A 12672-nucleotide genomic window follows, 5' to 3' on the forward strand; every position below is an offset into this window, starting at 1 on the left:
AGCAGGCAAACACCATACACATAAAAGAGTGATTAAAAAGGGCTAGAGTGATGCTTCAGTGGTTAAAAGTGCTTGCTGCTCACTCAGAGGATGGAAGTTCAGAAGACACACAAGAGGTAGGCAGCTCACACTGCCTATAACTCCAGCTTCAGGGATTTTGACACCCTTTTCTGGTCTCCCTGGGCACCTGCAAATATATGTGATGCCCATATTTAAATTTTAGGAAGATTAAAATTAATTTCAGAGTAAATAGTAAAATATACTGATAATGTTGTTAGACTTTTTGTATTAAACATTTTTTTAAAGCTAGTAAGACAAGATTTTGGCTTTTGTTTTTGAGATGGATCTCATGTAATACAAGTTGTACTGGCTACATAGCTGAGAATGACCTCTAATTCCTGACGCTCCTACCACTCTGCCTCCCAAGTGCTGGAATTTACTATTTGTATATGTGAGTGAGAGTGTGATTACAAGGGTTCCACAGTGTTCATGTGAAGGTAAAGGCAAACCTTTTAGGGTTTGGTTCTCTTTTTCCACTGTGGAATCAGGAGATTGAACTCAGGTCATCAGTCTTGTGTGGCAGGCACTTTATCCATCAAGCCATCTTACTGGCCTCTTCTCTGTGTCTTCTAATACTAATATGTTAGAGAAATAAAGTTTCACTTGTTCAGAAAAAAAAAGATTTTACATGTGCTAAGCCAGTGCTTTTCTATAAGCAACATCTTGCAGCCTTATTTGGACCTTTAAAAAAAACAGGTGTTGCCCGTGAAGTGGTGGCACATACTTTTAATACCAACACTCAGGAGGCAGAGGCAGGTGGATCTCTGTAAGTTTGAGGCCAGCCTAGTCTACAAGAACTAGTTCCAGGACAGGCTCCAAAGCTACAGAGAAACCCAGTCTCAAACAAACAAACCCCCAGGTGTTACATTAAAATAAAAAAATTTGAACTGCTTCATTAAAAAGAATTTTAAGTTATATCCTGAATTCTCATAGACATACCATATACTCTACAAATTCTCTTTAAAAATAAAAAATTTTAAAAATATCTTAGTTATAGCTAGATGTGCTCACATTCAAATGTAATCCCAGAATTTCAGAGGGAAAAGAGGGAGAATCATGAGTTTGCGGCTGGGATAGGATACATAGGAAGTCAAGACCATCCTGAGCTACATAGCGAAAGCCTGGCTTGAAAAATCAAAAGCTAGGTATGCAGTTCAGTGGCAGAGCATTTGCTTAGCATGCACTAGAGCCTGAGCTTGATTCTTAGAACAGAGAGGAGAAAACAGATTGTCTCAGCTGCTAAAATGCATCAGTTGAACTGCCACAGAGCCTGATTACCTAAGTTCAATCGCTGGAACCCACATAATGCAAAGAGAAAACTATACAAGTTGTCCTTCGAGAACGTATGCTCACACTGAGCACATGTGCATACACCTACCTACACACACACTAAAATATATAAAAATAAGTTAAAAGCACTTAAAATAAATGCAGTAAAAATAATTAAATTCATTTGTTTATATTTTCATTCTCTCTCTTCTTTCCCTTCATACTGCCCCTCTTTCTCTTTCTGAGACAGGACCTTCTTATGTAACCCTGGTTGGATTGAACTTGTAATATACACCAGACCAGCCTTGAACTTCCAGTGATCCTCCTGCTTTTGCATCCCAACTGCCAGGATCACAGGTATGTATTACCATGCCTGGATGCATTTCATTTTTCAAAGTACAAAAAAAGAATACCATGCCTAGATTTTTATCAAATAGCTGTTCCTGCAACTCTTTTACCTTTATGGAAAGTATGTGTGAATTAACTTAAAGAATATATAAAAAAATTAAAGTGGATCATTGGATCTAAACGGTACTTAGTGTTGACAATTTTCCCATTAAAGATAATACAAAGACCCTTTAATAAAAAACTAATTTGTAGAGAATGAATTTTTAAAAATTATAGATGTATAATTTTACTCAACTCACTGAGTAAATCAAGTCTTCCTATACTATTACTTACAACAATCTAACTAAAAATCAATTATTTTTCAAATTGTGTGTTTGCATATGCCACAGCATGTATGGAGGTCAGAAGACAACCTGAAGGAGCTGGTTCTCTCCTACGTTGTGGGGTCTGGGATTGAACTCAAGCTGTCAGAATTGGTGGCAGCTGGTAAACCATCTTGCTGGCTTGAGAAATAAGATTTAATGTCCTCTCTGAAGCATAAAGAATATTTAGCTATAATTAGTACATACAAATTGATCACTAGTACTCCCCCCAAATTCTGTGTGGTTCTAAATATTCTCCTAGAAAAATAAGCGTAAGAAAAGGAAGGCATAGGATGCTATACCCCTTTCCCTTTTCTTAATAAAAAAGCAATGCTAAGTGGTAAAATGCTGGGCTAAAAAGGCCAGTCTAATTGGAAAATTTAACAGTCGGAGGGAAGGAGTTGAACAGAAAAGAAAAAGTTGAGGTATGGAACTCTTCATCATCAGAACTTTTTCAATACTATTCTTCAATTTTTCAGCATACTTGGATGTAATATTATTCAAACGCTAAAATAAAAAATATAAAGTCTCGGGGTTAAGAGCACTGACTGTTACTATTTTTCCACAAGACCTGGGTTCAATTCCTAGCACCCACATGGCAGTTCAAAAATGTTTGTAACTCCAGTTCCAGGGGACCTGATACCCATGGCAAAACACCAATGCATCTAAAAAATAAAACATTAAATAATGTATAGAGGGGCTGGGAATGATTGCTCACACCTTTAATCCCAGGACACAGGAGGCAGAGGCAAATGGATCTCTGTGACTTTGAGGCAGCCTGATCTACAGAGTAAGTTCCAGGACAGCCAGAGCTGTTACACAGAGAAATCCTGTCTTGAAAAACAAAACAAAAAAACAAAAAAGAAAGAAAAAAAAATGTAGAGAGGAAAAATTGAATAATACTTCTTAAAAATTTTAGGTGACCCAGGCTGGCAAGATGGCTCAGAGGTTAAGAGCACTAGCTGCTCTTCCAGAGATCCTGATCAATTCCCAGCAACCTCATGGTGGCTCACAACCATCTATAACATGATCTGGTGTCTTCTTTTTGCCTACAAGCAGAACACTGTATACATAAAACCCTCTTTCCCTATCTTTCTCAGGCACTTTGAGATGCCCATAAAAAGCGAGGCATTATTCAATGAATTGAACCTTAGGTGAAAGTCAGAAGACACTTGTTCAAGAACTGACTCTAAGGGGACAGGCACGTTGGCTCTTACCTGTAATCACTGTATTGGGGAGGTTGAGCCAACAGAATCAAGAGTTTATGGATAGCCTCGGTTACATATCAAGTTCAAGGGCAGCCTGGGCTACGTGGAACCCTCTCAAAAACCAACAAAACAAACAAAAAAAAAAACAAAATAAAACGGGGTTTCAGTGAGCTGGGCTCAGCAGGTAAGGGAGCTTACAACCAAAACAAAATCAGAGATTCATTGTGGGTACCTATTCAGTAGGAGAGAACTTCGTATTACCAAGCAGTCATCTGATCTCCAAACTGTAGTGTGGGCACACCTACATACATACATACACCAAAAAAGAGAAATATAAACAAATAAATGCAATTTAAAAGAAAAAACACAACTGGTTCTATTTAAGGACTGAGGCTATTTCTTCATCTTTGCAACAGTTCTTTAACACATCACTGCCCTGTAAAGGAGCGACAGCATCAAAACATTCAAATGCTATGACAATTGCTTTTGCAGACATTAAAGCAAATCACACAGATCTAACTGAATTTCATAAATAAACCAGCGCCTTAATAGACTTTTTTTTAAACATAAGATGGCTTGAATTTATATTGTAACTCTCAAAGCAAGACACCTCACAAACCCTTCGGAGAACTGTGTAGTTTAAAAATAAAAATGTTTTTAGGTATCGAATACAGGAGCCACTAAGAGGCACTAAAACTCATAATCCTACCCCAACCAACAAAAGCAAAAAACTCCAGCTCAGATTTAAAATAAAAGTGAGCAAATCCTCCAAACAAAAGAGAGGTCCTTGGATAAAATCTCCCGCATTTGGAAGAAACTGGTTCCCTTGTCACTGAGACTTCTTCCTGAGAACAATTCAAACTTTCTCCTCCGAATTGAGATGCTCGCCCCATCCACCTCTAAAAAAAACCCCACACAGCTCACTGACAGGAAAATCACGCCTAAGACCAAGTCTCTCCCCTCGGGGCTTTTATCCTCCATAGTCTAGACAACAACTAAACAGAGCAAGATTTCTGTGGTCGAGGAGGGCAGTCCCTTTGGGAAGAATAAGGGGATCGGCACTGAAAAACTCCTGGCTGTCCAGGGAAAGGGGTTGGGCAGAAGTGAAGGGCCTCAAGGAGCCCGAGGCTGGAAAGTTCAGAAGGGCCCACCAGCCTTTCCCAAGGCAGCAGGGAGGATCTCAGTAGCTCTCCAGCAAACAAAAGAGACATCCTATGTACAACCCCCCCCCCAAGAAACAAACAAACAAAAAACCAGAAGTAGGGGCTCTCAAGAAAGCGGGCGGGAAGGGCACGGAGCCCGCCCCCCACCCCCGCAGCCCGCCCCGCGAGGCCCCCCCCCTCGCACAGTTGAGGCCTCGCCTCAGAGGGGGCCGCTCATGGTCAACTCGGCCAGACAGCCCCTTGTTACCCAGGCGACCTTTCCTAAAGCACCCCCCTCCCCGGGGCCGAAACAAGATGGTGGGCTACGCGCCATCGCGCCACGGGGTCCCTACTCTCCACAGCGACGGGAACCCCAGCCCCGGAGCGCGCCGCTGCCGCTGTCCTCGCCTCGGAGGCAGGAAGGTGTGGGGAGGCTTACCCACGATGCTGCAGGACGTCCGGAGCTCAGAGAAGGAGGAGGAGCGGGAGCAGCAGGAAGAAGAGGCGGAGCAGGAGGAGGAAGAGACAGAGGAGGGGGGCCGAGGGGGACAGGAGGCGGGGAGGAAGAGCGGGAAGGGAGGAGCGCGAAAACACGGGGTGACCTCCAATCACAGGGCGGCGGCTGCTGTGGCAGCCTTTCCCAAGGCAGCTGGGAGGATCTCTTTGCTCTCCAATGTACAAAAGAGACATCCGATGAACAATGCCCCCCCCAAAAACAAACAAACAAAAAACCAGACGGAGGGGCTCTCGAGGAAGCAAAGCAGGAAAGGCACGGACCACCCTTCCCCCCCTCCTGCTTCAGTAGACCGCGGCCCAGGCGGCCTGGCCTGCGAGGGCCCCCCGCAAAATTGAGGCCTCGCCTTGGAGGGGCCGCTCATGGTCACCTCAGCCAGCCAGCCCCGCGTAACCCAGGCGACCTTTCCTAAAGCACCCCCTCCCCGGGGCCGAAACAAGATGGTGGGCCACGCGCCATCTCGCCACGGGGTCCCTACTCTCCACAGCCACAGGAACCCCAGACCCGGAGCGCGCCGCTGCCGCTGTCCTCGCCTCGGAGGCAGGGAGGTGTGGGGAGGCTTACCCAAGATGCTGCAGGACGTCCTGAGCTCAGAGAAGGAGGAGGAGCCGGATCAGCAGGAGGAAGAGGCGGAGGAGGCGGAGCAGGAGGAGGAAGAGACGGAGGAGGGGGGCCAAGGGGGACAGGAGGCGGGGAGGAAGAGCGGAAAGGGAGGAGCGAGAAAACACGGGGTGACCTCCAATCACAGGGCTGCGGCAGCGAAGGCGGCGGCGAAGGTGGCCGCTGCGGCTACCGCCCCAAGGAGTTCCAGCGCCAAATGAGCTGCGCTGAGGAGACAAGCGAATTAGAATAGCACGCACTGCCTGATGGGTAACGTGTCCATCCGGGCACCCTGCAGACGACTGCCTGGCCAATGGTGGGTGCTAGCATGTGAGCCGCCAGGAGCAGGCTCAAAGGCTCGGCCTCTAGACTGGATGCCCGCCTTGGGAAAGAGGAAAGGAGCTGCAGGAACACTGACCCCTCCCCCCAAACTACGGCTCTATATTGTATCTAAGCACACACAAACAGGCATTCCGAGATCTCCCTGCGAATAAACATTAAAGGCACCCGTTTTTAAAAACACTGGACTTGACATAGCTTTCGCGTTTTAAGAGAAAAGAGAAATTAAATCGACTTTTTAAGTCATTGACTGATGGCACCCACCACTTTGTTTTAAACACAATTTTGTTTTCCTTTGTCACTCCTGCCTTATAAAGTCCTACAGTTATAAAAAGTTCTTTTTAATTTTTCTTTCTTTTTTCCTTTTTTTTTTTTTTGGAGCTAGGGTTTCTCTCTTTAGCCCTGGCTGTCATGGAACCCCATCTGTAGGCCAGGCTGGCTTTGAATTCAGTGATTCACCTTCCTCTGCCTCCCGAGTGCCACTACCCCTGGCTTCTTCAAATTTTGCAAGAAAAACACTTGCCAAATTACGGTTTACATAATCATTATCTAAATCATGTCTTTTATTTATTTACTATTTTTCTTTTTATTTATTTATTTTTTGGTTTTTTCGAGACAGGGTTTCTCTGTAACTTTGGAGCCTGTCCTGGTACTAGCTCTTGTATACCAGGCTGGCCTCGAACTCACAGAGATCCGCCTGCCCCTGCCTGGACTTAAAGGCGGGTGCCACCACTGCCCCGCGTCTTTTAAATTTTAAACACTATGTCATATCATTTCTACCTTTTCCTTTGGTGTGGGCAGAAAAGTTTCAAGGTAAAATCTGCAACCCAAGTGATTCTGCTTTTGGCACCTTCGGCAAGTTAAATAAGAATTCCAGGCCTGAGAGATGGCTCAATATGGTAAGGGCCATCACTGGGACCCACATGGTAGGGGAGAACAGACTTCCTCAAGTATTCTCTGATCTCCACATGCAGCCCGGGCCATGAACACAAAACACACACACACACACACACACACACACACACACACACACACACACTATATACTGGGTTTCCTGGGTAGAATGTTTAAGTTTTGGGGGAGCCGGGTGGTGGTGGCACACACCTTTAGTCCCAGCACTCGGGAGGCAGAGGTAGGCAGATTTCTGTGAGTCGAGGCCAGCCTGGTTTATAGAGGTAGTTCCAAGACAGGCTCCAAATCTATAGCGAAACCTTGTCTCAAAACAAACAAAAAACAACAAAAAATAAATAAATTTGGGGGGAGAAAAAAAAACCTGGCTGCTGCTTGTCTCTAAAAACCTTTGAAAAAAATAGATCTCAAACACTGAGTTTAGGAAGAGGCAGTTTGCATGTTGCATCAATCAGAAGCATGGTGTCAAGAAATTTAAAAGACAAATTTTAGTGCTACAAATGTTTTTACCAAGTCCATTTGTGTGTAGGTAGGGTTCCTTAATTTATTCTTACAGTTTAGCCTATAGAAACATTGCCAAGCAAACAAATAGCAAATTCTGTGTGACGTGAAAAGAATGGCTTTCAATCTATAATTTTTAGTGGCAACAGAATAGTTTTTAGATTCAAATCTGCTTATGTGGATGAGCATGCAACAAGCTATTTCCAATGAAGCTTAACAGCGAAGTCTTTCAGTTTACCTCTTGACTAACAATGAAAGGTCCAGGAACCCTCAGAGCAATTACGTTACAAGAATATCTTGAGGGAGTAATGACTACCAGGAGATCCGTATAGATTTTTTCCTTCCCTCAGGCTTCATTTCATATCTGCTGCCACTTTTAATTCAGTATTTGCAAATATCCTTGGAGGCTTGGCCTGTACAATAAACTAGGGGCCACCATGCAACTGCTGGCATTATTCTACAGAGGAAACCCAGGGTGTATTCCTGTATGCTAGTGGAACATATTTGAGTCTCAGTTTGATCAAACAAACCATAAGAAAAATATTTTGATACAGTTTGAAAAATATTTTAACATTGGTTATCATGCTATTATAATTACAAAAACAGTAGTGTAATAATGATATTCTGTTTAGAGGTCTTTGGGAGCCTTTCATATCTTGAACCATAACACATGATTTGTAAGTGTTTTCTTCTGTTAGCTGTTTCTATTATCGCTTCCTTGAGAGTACCTTCTGAAGCACCACCGTCTTTGACTTTGATGAAACATAATTCACTCACCATTTTTACTGTTATTTTCATATCATAAATAAGAAGCTACTGCCTAATCCAAACTCATGAAGATTAAAACCTATGGTTGCATACTTAATAATTTAGACCTCTACAATTCTGACAAATTTACTCTTTCTTCAGTTTTTGTACAAGTTTATATTAAAAATCAGGCATATTCTTCTCATATGCTCCTAAGCATCCTTTTTTTCACTTTTCCCCTCTTGTAAGTCTCTCTTGTTCCCATTAACACTTTTACCTCTATATTCACACCATATATACATACATTATTTTAATTATTAATTAACTAATTTATCTGAGTGAGTCTCAGTGAAGCTAGTTTGACCTTAAACTCACTATGTAACTGAGGCTGGCCTTGAATTTAGGATCACGTTCAGGAATATGGCCATTTTAACAATATCATTTTTGCTGATCCATGTTGATCATTTATCAACTTTTATTTGTTCTTCAGTTGTTTGTTTGTTTGTTTAACACAGGGTCTCACTACATAATTCCTGGCTGGCCTGGAATTGGCTCTGTACACCAGTCTGTCCTGTCCTCAGATTCCCAGAAAATGGCCCTTTTCTGCCTCTCCAATGCTGGATTAAAGGCGTGTGCTACTACACCCAGCATATTCTTCCACTTTTATCTTCAGTACTTTATGGCTTTCATTATGGAAGTCTCTCTCCCACTTGATTAAGTTTATTACTATGTACTTTATTGTTTTGAAGATTGTTCTAAGATTTACTCTTCTATCTTTTTTTCTCAGTGAATTGATTATTGGTGTATAGTAAAAACTATTGGTTTTTGAGTGTACACTTTATATTCTGTTATTTTGCTAAATTTATCAGTTCTAAAAGTCTTTTGTTTCATCTTTGTTTCGCTTCTGATTTTAGAGAACAGCTTTCAGTATGTCCCCATTCAAGAGAATGCTGACCTTTGGGTTGTTGGACAGCCTTCATTATGTTCAATTTATTCAAAGATTGTCTTTTCTTTTTCCTTTTTCCCCCCTCAAGACAGTGTTTCTCTGTGTAACAACTCTGGCTGTTCTAGAACTTGCTTTGTAGACCAGGCTGATCTCAAACTCACAGAGATCCTCCTACCTCTGCCTCCTGAGTGCTGGGATTAAAGGTGTGCGTTACCACCACTTGGCAATTCATGAGTTTTCATAACATAATCATGCCACAGAGGTCTTGACAATTGTGATAGTGATTACTTACTCTTTTTCAAAGAGTTATTTTTATTTTTAATTATGTGCATGTGTCTGGATGTTCATAGAATCTAGAAGAGATGATCAGGCCGGGCAGTTATGTTACACACATTTAGTCCCAGCACTCAGGTGACATAGACAGGTGGATCTCTGTGAGTTCCAGGACAGCAGAGCTGTTACACAGAGAAACCTGTCTCAAACAACAACGACAACAAATTTAAAAAAAGAGAGAGAGAAGACAGCATTAGATTCCCCAAGGGTACTCAAGTTAGAGGCTGCTGTGAGCTAACTGACATAGATTATAGGAACAGAACTTGGGTCCTCTGCAAGATCAGTGTGGGCTCTTTTTTTTTGTTTTTGTTTTTGTGTTTCAAGATGGGGTTTCTCTGTGTAACAGTCCTGGCTCTCCTGGAAACTGCTTTGTAGACTAGGCTGGTCTCAAACTCACTGAGATCTGCCTGCCTCTGCCTCTCAAGTGCTGGGAATAAAGCCATTCACCACCGCCTCCCAATCAGTGTGAGCTCAGACTATTTCCAACTTCTATTTTCTGTGGGACAATGGTCTGTATCCTGTCACTTGTATTTTAAATAAACGCTGATTTGGTCAATGGCCAGGCAGGAAGTATAGGCAGAGCAACAAGGCAGGAAGTAGAGATAAGGCAAGGAGAACAGGAGACTACTGGGAAGAGGACTCTGTCTGTACCCATCACCCAGACACAGAGAAAGCAAATGTGACTGCCTCGCCAAAAAAGGCACCAAGCCATGTGACTAACACAGACAAGAATTATGGGTTAATATAAGTTATAAGAGATAATAAAAAGCCTGAGCTAATACGCCAATCCATTTATAATTAATGTAGACCTCTGTGTATTTATTTGGGACTGAACTGCTGTGGTATTGGGAGGGGCAGAAACCTCTGTCAACACCTAATTTGTTCTTTATTGCTGGTTGAGTGGAATGCTTTAGAACCTGGACATCTTTCTCCCACTTGGTCTAGTGTATTGGTGATGCTTTCCACTGAGGGTTTTTTGTGTGTTTTATTTTTCAAGAAACGGTTTCTCTGTCCATTGTGTTTTTTTAATGAGCTTTTTATCTATGAGATTTTATTTTTAAGAATCTCTTCTCTTTATTGAATTTCTCATCCAAGTTGTTCAATTTCTTGTTCGAATCTTTAATCAAGTTGTTTCCTTCATCTCTCTGCTCATTTGCATCTTCTTTTACACAATGATAGTCCTTCATCCACTGCACAAGATAGACTGGGACACCCTCTTTCCACTAAGTGGTTTGTGACTTTGCTACTCTCTCTAAGTCTACTGAAGTCTTCCACTCTTAAACACCATTAGTTTCTGTCTATTAGACTTCAAATGCACACTCTGTAACCAAGAGGGCCTGATATCTAACCTGCAAAATCAAGGGGGCTACACAGCATACCTTCCTGTCCAAGGCCCCATGATTTTCCAATTCCAGTCAAAAAGGCCTTCAAATGTAACTCTCTCTTATGAAGGACTAAATATTTCACTTTTTGTTGAAGGAGAGCTCCGACTATCTACTTTTACTTAAATATGTTTCACTTCCAATACATCATCTGAGAGGCATTTCATTATGCTCCTTATGTTCAAGGGCCCTCAAATTCCTGCCCTCTGATCCATATGTCTGAAAAAGTCTTACTTCACAAAGGGGATTCAGAGCCTCTCACTCTGCCTATCATAGATTCCAACACTCCCCTTCTATTCATAATTATTTGGGTTTCCCCCTTCATAAGGGGGAAAAAAGAAAACTTTCTCTTAAAGACCTAGGTAACCTGAATTATATCCTCTTTTGCCCAAGGGGGACTAAGGGCTACAATCTCTTCTAGACCCATAGATCTTTTTCTATTGACTATGTATGTCTTCTGTATTCCAAAATGTCTAGGAATGCTTCTAGATTTCTTCCTGCTGGGTATAATCTAAGACATTACTCCTTTGAGCAAAGGAGCCTTAGGCTCATCTTACCTCACCAAACGCTTCTTAGACTGAGGTTAACCATCAAACCACTTGGAAAATGTGCAATGATTACTGCCAGGCCTTCCACTTAGCCCAAAAATGGTACGGATATTCTAAATACTTAAAAAGACTTGGAAGCTGATCAAGCAGTATTGGACCTTCCTCTGTTCCACAAGGTATTTACTTTTTATTCAATGTGATATTGCATTTCCTATTTCATTGAACACTGCCATAAACTTTATACCTCAGACAAATATGTGTAGACTTTTACCTTTTCACAAAATATCTCTGAAATACAGGATGCATCAACATTTCTCCTTAATCCCATGGAGTCTGCCACATTACTTCTTTGATGAAGGGCATAATAATTTTTCCAAATCTGTGATGGAGGTGGGTCTTGTATCTTATCTGTTGCTTCCATTGGTTAACTAATAAAGGAAACTGCTTGGCCCTCTGATAGGGTAGAATTTAGATAGGCAGAGTAAGCAGAACAGAATGCTGGGAGAAAGAAACTGAGTCAGGGCAGTCGCCATGATTCTCCCACCTGACATAGACGCAGGTTAAGATCTTCCCTGGTAAGCCACCTTGTGGGCTACACAGATTATTAGAAATGGGTTAGATCAATATGTAAGAGCTAGCCAATGAGAGGCTGGAACTAATGGGCCAGGCAGTGTTTAAAAGAACAGTTTCCATGTAATTATTTCGGATAAAGCTAGTCGTGCGGGTGTCCGGGTGCCAGGAACACAGCCCGCCGCTCCTTCTACATTTCTGTTCAAAGGTCAAGGATGTTGTCAGTCTTACAAGTGAGACTGAGACATCCACATTAATAAAGAATGCTTCTGCCCTGCCTTGTGTAATCAAAGAAAGTCCACAGTTGATTTCATACCTACAACTTATAATTTGCGAGGCCTAGAAAGTAATGTCCTGACTAAAGAGATCTCAGTGCACTCTGAACTGAGGTACTTGATCACAAGAACAGCAAGATAAGGGTAACTGAGACTACTTCCTTCATTCTAGTTTATTAGACAGAGAATTCCTGTCATACATGAAGAGGAATGTGTGGATGAACCTTTACTAGATGAAGACACTGAGCCAGAGACTACTGCCATGCAGTCTCTTAGAAGATTTCTATGACTGCTGACATGCCTGACATGAACATTCCGAAGATGTGTATTCTAGATTGTGATTTCAAGTTTGGTGCTGATGAAGAAGTGAGTGCCTGGGACTTCCTCTCTTTCTCAGGGTACCATTTGACCTTCAGATTCTGCCCAATAGAGCTACAGACATACAACCAAGAGAGGTTGAAAGTATTTCATCCATTTCTAGGGAGCTCCTCTCTCCTCCTTTTTATTTAGAGCGTCTTGGACCTTTCACCTGCTCCAAAAGTGATAGCAGGAATTCTTCTTCTGCCCACTGGGAACCTGGATATGCCCCACCTATCCCAAGAATTCTGAGAGTTGGTGT

The 12672-nt window shown here is 42.3% G+C and overlaps 1 long non-coding RNA gene across 1 annotated transcript; it reads right to left on the bottom strand.

Annotated features, from left to right (window-relative positions):
• Positions 1-427: 427 nt before the first annotated feature.
• Positions 428-3345, bottom strand: LOC142841508 (uncharacterized). Its single transcript, XR_012909079.1, has 3 exons — positions 3257-3345; positions 2091-2207; positions 428-635 (listed from the first exon to the last, which is right to left on the bottom strand). It is a non-coding gene; the product is annotated as an uncharacterized LOC142841508 (long non-coding RNA).
• Positions 3346-12672: the final 9327 nt, after the last annotated feature.

This window comes from Microtus pennsylvanicus, chromosome X (assembly GCF_037038515.1).
Source record: "Microtus pennsylvanicus isolate mMicPen1 chromosome X, mMicPen1.hap1, whole genome shotgun sequence".
NCBI classification, from domain to species: Eukaryota; Metazoa; Chordata; class Mammalia; order Rodentia; family Cricetidae; genus Microtus; species Microtus pennsylvanicus.